This window comes from Phyllobates terribilis, unplaced genomic scaffold (genome assembly GCF_046119375.1).
Source record: "Phyllobates terribilis strain yellow unplaced genomic scaffold, ASM4611937v1 Scaffold_525__1_contigs__length_1214945, whole genome shotgun sequence".
Lineage (NCBI taxonomy): Eukaryota > Metazoa > Chordata > Amphibia > Anura > Dendrobatidae > Phyllobates > Phyllobates terribilis.
In genome coordinates, this window is record NW_027363285.1 from 982090 (window position 1) to 994304 (window position 12215).

Below are 12215 nucleotides of genomic sequence, written 5' to 3' on the forward strand. Positions count from 1 at the left end.
CTCAGTAGACAGTATCACACAGGAGAGAATTAGATACACGGCTCAGCAGACAGTATCACACAGGATAGGATTAGATACACGGCTCAGCAGACAGTATCACACAGGACAGGATTAGATACACGGCTCAGCAGACAGTATCACACAGGATAAGATTAGATACACGGCTCAGCAGACAGTATCACACAGGAGAGGATTAGATACACGGCTCAGCAGACAGTATCACACAGGATAAGATTAGATACACGGTTCAGCAGACAGTATCACACAGGAGAGGGTTAGATACACGGCTCAGCAGTCAGTATCACACAGGATAGGATTAGATACACGGCTCAGCAGACAGTATCACACAGGAGAGGATTAGATACACAGCTCAGCAGACAGTATCACACAGGATAGGATTAGATACCACTCAGCAGACAGTATCACACAGGATAGGATTAGATACACAGCTCAGCAGAGAGTATCACACAGGATAGGATTAGATACACAGCTCACCAGATGGTATCACACATGATAGGATTAGATACACGGCTCAGCACACAGTATCACACAGGATAGGATTAGATACACGGCTCAGCAGACAGTATCACACAGGATAGGATTAGATACACTGCTAAACAGACAGTATCACACAGGATAGGATTAGATACACGGCTCAGCAGACAGTATCACACAGGATGGGATTAGATACACGGCTCAGCAGACAGTATCACACAGGATAGGATTAGATACACGGCTCAGCAGATGGTATCACACAGGATAGGATTAGATACACGGCTCAGCAGACAGTATCACACAGGATAGGATTAGATACACGGCTAAGCAGACAGTATCACACAGGAGAGGATTAGATACACGGCTCAGCAGACAGTATCACACAGGAGAGGATTAGATACACAGCTCAGCAGATAGTATCACACAGAAGAGGATTAGATACACGTCTCAGCAGACAGTATCACACAGGATAGGATTAGATACACGGCTCAGCAGACAGTATCACACAGGATAGGATTAGATACACGGGTCAGCAGACGGTATCACATAGGATAGGATTAGATACACGGCTCTGCAGACAGTATCAGACAGGATAGAATTAGATACACGGCTCAGCAGACAGTATCACACAGGATAGGATTAGATACATGGCTCAGCAGACAGTATCACACAGGAGAGGATTAGATACACGGCTCAGCAGACAGTATCACACAGGAGAGGATTAGATACACGGCTCAGCAGACAGTATCACGCAGGATAGGATTAGATACATGGCTCAGCAGACAGTATCACACAGGAGAGGATTAGATACACGGCTCAGCAGACAGTATCACACAGGAGAGGATTAGATACACAGCTCAGCAGACAGTATCACACAGGATAGGATTAGATACACAGCTCAGCAGAGGGTATCACACAGGATAGGATTAGATATACGGCTCAGCACACAGTATCACACAGGATAGGATTAGATACATGGCTCAGCAGACGGTATCACACAGGATAGGATTAGATGCACGGCTCAGCAGACGGTATCACACAGGATAGGATTAGATACATGGCTCAGCAGACAGTATCACACAGGATAGGATTAGATACACTGCTCAGCAGACGGTATCACACAGGATAGGATTAGATACACGGCTCAGCAGACAGTATCACACATGATAGGATTAGATACACTGCTCAGCAGACAGTATCACACAGGATAGGATTAGATACATGGCTCAGCAGACAGTATCACACAGGAGAGGGTTAGATACATGGCTCAGCAGACAGTATCACACAGGATAGTATTAGATACACGGCTCAGCAGACAGTATCACACAGGAGAGGATTAGATACATGGCACAGCCGACAGTATCACACAGGATAGGATTAGATACACGGCTCAGCAGACAGTATCACACAGGATAGGATTAGATACACGGCTCAGCAGACAGTATCACACAGGAGAGGATTAGATACACGGCTCAGCAGACAGTATCACACAGGATAGGATTAGATACACGGCTCAGCAGACAGTATCACACAGGATAGTATTAGATACACGGCTCAGCAGACAGTATCACACAGGATAGGATTAGATACATGGCACAGCAGACAGTATCACACAGGAGAGGGTTAGATACACAGCTCAGCAGACAGTATCACACAGGAGAGGGATAGATACACGGCTCAGCAGACAGTATCACACAGGATAGGATTAGATACACGGCTCAGCAGACGGTATCACACAGGAGAGGATTAGATACATGGCTCAGCAGACGTTATCGCAAAGGATATGATTAGATACACGGCTCTGCAGACAGTATCACAAAGGATAGGATTAGATACACGGCTCAGCACACAGTATCACACAGGATAGGATTAGATACACGGTTCAGCAGACGGTATCACACAGGATAGGATTAGATACACAGCTCGGCAGACAGTATCACACAGGATAGGATTAGACACACGGCTCAGCAGACAGTATCACACAGGATAGGATTAGATACACGGCTCAGCAGACAGTATCACACAGAATAGGATTAGATACACGGCTCAGCAGACAGTATCACACAGGATAGTATTAGATACACCGCTCAGCAGACATTATCACACAGGATAGGATTAGATACCCGGCTCAGCACACAGTATCACACAGTATAGGATTAGATACACGGCTCAGCAGACAGTATCACACAGGATAGGATTAGATACACAGCTCAGCAGACAGTATCACACAGGACAGGATTAGATACATGGCTCAGCAGACAGTATCACACAGGACAGGATTAGATACACGGCTCAGCAGACAGTATCACACAGGATAGGATTAGAAACACGGCTCAGCAGACAGTATCACACATGATAGGATTAGAAACACGGCTCAGCAGACAGTATCACACAGTATAGGATTAGATACACGGCTCAGCACACAGTATCACACAGTATAGGATTAGATACACTGCTCAGCAGACAGTATCACACAGGATAGGATTAGATACACGGCTCAGCAGACAGTATCACACAGGATAGGATTAGATACACAGCTCAGCAGAGGGTATCACACAGGATAGGATTAGATATACGGCTCAGCACACAGTATCACACAGGATAGGATTAGATACATGGCTCAGCAGACGGTATCACACAGGATAGGATTAGATGCACGGCTCAGCAGACGGTATCACACAGGATAGGATTAGATACATGGCTCAGCAGACAGTATCACACAGGATAGGATTAGATACACGGCTCAGCAGACAGTATCACACAGGATAGGATTAGATACACGGCTCAGCAGACAGTATCACACAGGATAGGATTAGATACACGGCTCAGCAGACAGTATCACACAGAATAGGATTAGATACAGCTCAGCATACAGTACCACACAGGAGAGGGTTAGATACACGGCTCAGCAGACAGTATCACACAGGATAGGATTAGATACACGGCTCAGCAGACAGTATCACACAGTATAGGATTAGATACACGGCTCAGCAGACAGTATCACACAGGAGAGGATTAGATACACGGCTCAGCAGACAGTATCACACAGGATAGGATTAGATACACGGCTCAGCAGACAGTATCACACAGAATAGGATTAGATACACGGCTCAGCAGACAGTATCACACAGGATAGTATAAGATACACCGCTCAGCAGACAGTATCACACAGGATAGGATTAGATACCCGGCTCAGCAAACAGTATCACACAGTATAGGATTAGATACACGGCTCAGCAGACAGTATCACACAGGATAGGATTAGATACACAGCTCAGCAGACAGTATCACACAGGATAGGATTAGAAACACGGCTCAGCAGACAGTATCACACAGTATAGGATTAGATACACGGCTCAGCACACAGTATCACACAGTATAGGATTAGATACACTGCTCAGCAGACAGTATCACACAGGATAGGATTAGATACACGGCTCAGCAGACAGTATCACACAGGATAGGATTAGATACACGGCTCAGCAGACAGTATCACACAGCATAGGATTAGATACACGGCTCAGCAGACAGTATCACACAGGATAGGATTAGATACACGGCTCAGCAGACAGTATCACACAGAATAGGATTAGATACATGGCTCAGCAGACGGTATCACACAGGATAGGATTAGATACACGGCTCAGCAGACAGTATCACACAGGATAGGATTGGATACAGAGCTCAGCAGACAGTATCACACAGAATAGGATTAGATACATGGCTCAGCAGACAGTATCACACAGAATAGGATTGGATACAGAGCTCAGCAGACAGTATCACACAGAATAGGATTAGATACATGGCTCAGCAGACAGTATCACACAGAATAGGATTAGATACACGGCTCAGCAGACGGTATCACACAGGATAGGATTAGATACACGGCTCAGCAAACAGTATCACACAGGATAGGATTAGAAACACGGCTCAGCAGACAGTATCACACAGGAGAGGATTAGATACACAGCTCAGCAGATAGTATCACACGGGATAGGATTAGATACCCGGCTCAGCACACAGTATCACACAGGATATGATTAGATACACGGCTCAGCACACAGTATCACACAGTATAGGATTAGATACATGGCTCAACAGACAGTATCACACAGGATAGGATTAGATACACGGCTCAGCAGACGGTATCACACAGGATAGGATTAGATACCCGGCTCAGCAGACGGTATCACACAGGATAGGATTAAATACACTGCTCAGCACACAGTATCACACAGTATAGGATTAGATACACGGCTCAGCACACAGTATCACACAGTATAGGATTAGATACACGGCTCAGCAGACAGTATCATACAGGAGAGGATTAGATACACGGCTCAGCAGACATTATCACACAGGATAGGATTAGATACACGGCTCAGCAGACGGTATCACACAGGATAGGATTAGATACACTGCTCAGCAGACAGTATCACACAGGATAGGATTAGATACACGGCTCAGCAGACAGTATCACACAGGATAGGATTAGATACACGGCTCAGTAGACAGTATCACACAGGAGAGGATTAGATACACGGCTCAGCAGACAGTATCACACAGGATAGGATTAGATACACGGCTCAGCAGACAGTATCACACAGGACAGGATTAGATACACGGCTCAGCAGACAGTATCACACAGGATAAGATTAGATACACGGCTCAGCAGACAGTATCACACAGGAGAGGGTTAGATACACGGTTCAGCAGACAGTATCACACAGGAGAGGGTTAGATACACGGCTCAGCAGTCAGTATCACACAGGATAGGATTAGATACACGGCTCAGCAGACAGTATCACACAGGATAGGATTAGATACCACTCAGCAGACAGTATCACACAGGATAGGATTAGATACACAGCTCAGCAGAGAGTATCACACAGGATAGGATTAGATACACAGCTCACCAGATGGTATCACACATGATAGGATTAGATACACGGCTCAGCACACAGTATCACACAGGATAGGATTAGATACACGGCTCAGCAGACAGTATCACACAGGATAGGATTAGATACACTGCTAAGCAGACAGTATCACACAGGATAGGATTAGATACACGGCTCAGCAGACAGTATCACACAGGATAGGATTAGATACACGGCTCAGCAGACAGTATCACACAGGATATGATTAGATACACGGCTCAGCAGACAGTATCACACAGGATAGGATTAGATACACGGCTCAGCAGATGGTATCACACAGGATAGGATTAGATACACGGCTCAGCAGACAGTATCACACAGGATAGGATTAGATACACGGCTAAGCAGACAGTATCACACAGGAGAGGATTAGATACACGGCTCAGCAGACAGTATCACACAGGAGAGGATTAGATACACAGCTCAGCAGATAGTATCACACAGAAGAGGATTAGATACACGGCTCAGCAGACAGTATCACACAGGATAGGATTAGATACACGGCTCAGCAGACAGTATCACACAGGATAGGATTAGATACACGGGTCAGCAGACGGTATCACATAGGATAGGATTAGATACACGGCTCTGCAGACAGTATCAGACAGGATAGAATTAGATACACGGCTCAGCAGACAGTATCACACAGGATAGGATTAGATACATGGCTCAGCAGACAGTATCACACAGGAGAGGATTAGATACACGGCTCAGCAGACAGTATCACACAGGAGAGGATTAGATACACGGCTCAGCAGACAGTATCACGCAGGATAGGATTAGATACATGGCTCAGCAGACAGTATCACACAGGAGAGGATTAGATACACGGCTCAGCAGACAGTATCACACAGGAGAGGATTAGATACACGGCTCAGCCGACAGTATCACACAGGATAGGATTAGCTACACGGCTCAGCAGACAGTATCACACAGGAGAGGATTAGATACACGGCTCAGCAGACAGTATCACACAGGATAGGATTAGATACACGGCTCAGCAGACAGTATCACACAGGATAGTATTAGATACACGGATCAGCAGACAGTATCACACAGGAGAGGGTTAGATACACGGCTCAGCAGACAGTATCACACAGGAGAGGATTAGATACACGGCTCAGCAGACAGTATCACACAGGATAGGGTTAGATACACAGCTCAGCAGACAGTATCACACAGGATAGGATTAGATACATGGCACAGCAGACAGTATCACACAGGAGAGGGTTAGATACACAGCTCAGCAGACAGTATCACACAGGATAGGATTAGATACACGGCTTAGCAGACAGTATCACACAGGATAGGATTAGATACACGGCTCAGCAGACGGTATCACACAGGAGAGGATTAGATACACGGCTCAGCAGACGTTATCGCACAGGATATGATTAGATACACGGCTCTGCAGACAGTATCACACAGGATAGGATTAGATACATGGCTCAGCAGACGGTATCACACAGGTTAGGATTAGATACACGGTTCAGCAGACGGTATCACACAGGTTAGGATTAGATACACGGTTCAGCAGACGGTATCACACAGGATAGGATTAGATACACAGCTCGGCAGACAGTATCACACAGGATAGGATTAGATACACGCCTCAGCAGACAGTATCACACAGGATAGGATTAGATACACGGATCAGCAGACAGTATCACACAGCATAGGATTAGATACACGGCTCAGCAGACAGTATCACACAGAATAGGATTAGATACACGGCTCAGCAGACGGTATCACACAGGATACGATTAGATACACGGCTCAGCAGACAGTATCACACAGGATAGGATTAGATACACGGCTCAGCAGACAGTATCACACAGAATATGATTAGATACACGGCTCAGCAGACAGTATCACACAGGATAGGATTAGATACACAGCTCGGCAGACAGTATCACACAGGATATGATTAGATACACGGCCCAGCAGACAGTATCACACAGGATACGATTAGATACACGGCTCAGCAGACAGTATGACACAGGATAGGATTAGATACACGGCTCAGCAGACAGTATCACACAGGATACGATTAGATACACGGCTCAGCAGACAGTATCACACAGGATATGATTAGATACACGGCCCAGCAGACAGTATCACACAGGATACGATTAGATACACAGCTCGGCAGACAGTATCACACAGAATAGAATTAGATACACAGCTCAGCACACAGTATCACAGAGGATAGGATTAGATACACGGCTCAGCAGACAGTATCACACAGCATAGGATTAGATACACGGCTCAGCAGACAGTATCACACAGGATAGGATTAGATACACAGCTCGGCAGACAGTATCACACAGGATAGGATTAGATACACGGCTCAGCAGACAGTATCACACAGGATAGGATTAGATACACGGCTCAGCAGACAGTATCACACAGGATAGGATTAGATACACGGCTCAGCAGACAGTATCACACAGGATAGGATTAGATACAAGGCTCAGCAGACAGTATCACACAGGATAGGATTAGATACACGGCTCAGCAGACGGTATCACACAGGATAGGATTAGATACACGGCTCAGCAGACAGTATCACACAGGATAGGATTAGATACACGGCTAAGCAGACAGTATCACACAGGAGAGGATTAGATACACGGCTCAGCAGACAGTAGCACACAGGAGAGGATTAGATACACAGCTCAGCAGATAGTATCACACAGAAGAGGATTAGATACACGGCTCAGCAGACAGTATCACACAGGATAGGATTAGATACACGGCTCAGCAGACAGTATCACACAGGATAGGATTAGATACACGGGTCAGCAGACGGTATCACATAGGATAGGATTAGATACACGGGTCAGCAGACAGTATCAGACAGGATAGAATTAGATACACGGCTCAGCAGACAGTATCACACAGGATAGGATTAGATACATGGCTCAGCAGACAGTATCACACAGGAGAGGATTAGATACACGGCTCAGCAGACAGTATCACACAGGAGAGGATTAGATACACGGCTCAGCAGACAGTATCACGCAGGATAGGATTAGATACATGGCTCAGCAGACAGTATCACACAGGAGGGGATTAGATACACGGCTCAGCAGACAGTATCACACAGGAGAGGATTAGATACACAGCTCAGCAGACAGTATCACACAGGAGAGGATTAGATACACAGCTCAGCAGAGGGTATCACACAGGATAGGATTAGATATACGGCTCAGCAGACAGTATCACACAGGATAGGATTAGATACATGGCTCAGCAGACAGTATCACACAGGATAGGATTAGATACACTGCTCAGCAGACGGTATCACACAGGATAGGATTAGATACACGGCTCAGCAGACAGTATCACACAGGATAGGATTAGATACACTGCTCAGCAGACGGTATCACACAGGATAGGATTAGATACACGGCTCAGCAGACAGTATCACACAGGATAGGATTAGATACATGGCTCAGCAGACAGTATCACACAGGATAGGATTAGATACACTGCTCAGCAGACGGTATCACACAGGATAGGATTAGATACACGGCTCAGCAGACAGTATCACACAGGATAGGATTAGATACACTGCTCAGCAGACGGTATCACACAGGATAGGATTAGATACTCGGCTCAGCAGACGGAATCACACAGGATAGGATTAGATACATGGCTCAGCAGACAGTATCACACAGGATAGGATTAGATACACTGCTCAGCAGACGGTATCACACAGGATAGGATTAGATACACGGCTCAGCAGACAGTATCACACAGGATAGGATTAGATACACTGCTCAGCAAACAGTATCACACAGGATAGTATTAGATACACGGCTCAGCAGACAGTATCACACAGGAGAGGATTAGATACATGGCTCAGCAGACAGTATCACACAGGAGAGGGTTAGATACATGGCTCAGCAGACAGTATCACACAGGAGAGGATTAGATACACTGCTCAGCAGACAGTATCACACAGGATAGTCTTAGATACACGGCTCAGCAGACAGTATCACACAGGAGAGGATTAGATACATGGCACAGCCGACAGTATCACACAGGATAGGATTAGATACACGGCTCAGCAGACAGTATCACACAGGAGAGGATTAGATACACGGCTCAGCAGACAGTATCACACAGGATAGGATTAGATACACGGCTCAGCAGACAGTATCACACAGGATAGTATTAGATACACGGCTCAGCAGACAGTATCACACAGGATAGGATTAGATACATGGCACAGCAGACAGTATCACACAGGAGAGGGTTAGATACACAGCTCAGCAGACAGTATCACACAGGAGAGGGTTAGATACACGGCTCAGCAGACAGTATCACACAGGATAGGATTAGATACACGGCTCAGCAGACAGTATCACATAGGATAGGATTAGATTCACAGCTCAGCAGACAGTATCACACAGGATAGGATTAGATACACGGCTTAGCAGACAGTATAACACAGGATAGGATTAGATACACGGCTCAGCAGACGGTATCACACAGGAGAGGATTAGATACATGGCTCAGCAGACGTTATCGCACAGGATATGATTAGATACACGGCTCAGCAGACAGTATCACACAGGATAGGATTAGATACACTGCTCAGCAAACAGTATCACACAGGATAGTATTAGATACACGGCTCAGCAGACAGTATCACACAGGAGAGGATTAGATACATGGCTCAGCAGACAGTATCACACAGAAGAGGGTTAGATACATGGCTCAGCAGACAGTATCACACAGGAGAGGATTAGATACACTGCTCAGCAGACAGTATCGCACAGGATAGTATTAGATACACGGCTCAGCAGACAGTATCACACAGGAGAGGATTAGATACATGGCACAGCCGACAGTATCACACAGGATAGGATTAGATACACGGCTCAGCAGACAGTATCACACAGGAGAGGATTAGATACACGGCTCAGCAGACAGTATCACACAGGATAGGATTAGATACACGGCTCAGCAGACAGTATCACACAGGATAGTATTAGATACACGGCTCAGCAGACAGTATCACACAGGATAGGATTAGATACATGGCACAGCAGACAGTATCACACAGGAGAGGGTTAGATACACAGCTCAGCAGACAGTATCACACAGGAGAGGGTTAGATACACGGCTCAGCAGACAGTATCACACAGGATAGGATTAGATACACGGCTCAGCAGACAGTATCACATAGGATAGGATTAGATTCACAGCTCAGCAGACAGTATCACACAGGATAGGATTAGATACACGGCTTAGCAGACAGTATCACACAGGATAGGATTAGATACACGGCTCAGCAGACGGTATCACACAGGAGAGGATTAGATACATGGCTCAGCAGACGTTATCGCACAGGATATGATTAGATACACGGCTCTGCAGACAGTATCACACAGGATAGGATTAGATACACGGCTCAGCAGACAGTATCACAAAGGATAGGATTAGATACACGGCTCAGCACACAGTATCACACAGGATAGGATTAGATACACGGTTCAGCAGACGGTATCACACAGGATAGGATTAGATACACAGCTCGGCAGACAGTATCACACAGGATAGGATTAGACACACGGCTCAGCAGACAGTATCACACAGGATAGGATTAGATACACAGCTCAGCAGACAGTATCACACAGAATAGGATTAGATACACGGCTCAGCAGACAGTATCACACAGGATAGGATTAGATACACGGCTCAGCAGACAGTATCACACAGAATAGGATTAGATACACGGCTCAGCAGACAGTATCACACAGGATAGGATTAGATACACGGCTCAGCACACAGTATCACACAGTATAGGATTAGATACACGGCTCAGCAGACAGTATCACACAGGATAGGATTAGATACACAGCTCAGCAGACAGTATCACACAGGATAGGATTAGATACCCGGCTCAGCACACAGTATCACACAGTATAGGATTAGATACACAGCTCAGCAGACAGTATCACACAGGATAGGATTAGATACACGGCTCAGCAGACAGTATCACACAGGATAGGATTAGATACACGGCTCAGCAGACAGTATCACACAGGATAGGATTGGATACACAGCTCAGCATACGGTATCACACAGGATAGGATTAGATACACGGCTCAGCAGACAGTATCACACAGGAGAGGGTTAGATTCACGGCTCAGCAGACAGTATCACACAGGATAGGTTTAGATACACGGCTCAGCAGACAGTATCACACAGGATAGGATTAGATACATGGCTCAGCAGACAGTATCACACAGGATAGGATTAGATACAGCTCAGCATACAGTATCACACAGGATAGGATTAGATACACGGCTCAGCAGACAGTATCACACAGGATAGGATTAGATACACGGCTCAGCAGACAGTATCACACAGTAGAGGGTTAGATACACGGCTCAGCAGAGAGTATCACACAGGATAGGCTTAGATACACGGCTCAGCAGACAGTATCGCACAGGATAGGATTAGATACACGGCTCAGCAGACAGTATCGCACAGGATAGGATTAGATACACAGCTCAGCAGACGGTACAACACAGCATAGGATTAGATACACAGCTCAGCAGATAGTATCACACAGGAGAGGATTAGATACACGGCTCAGCAGACAGTATCACACAGGATAGGATTAGATACACAGCTCAGCAGATAGTATCACACAGGAGAGGATTAGATACACGGCTCAGCAGACAGTATGACACAGGAGAGGATTAGATACACGGCTCAGCAGACAGTATCACACAGGAGACGGTTAGATACACGGCTCAG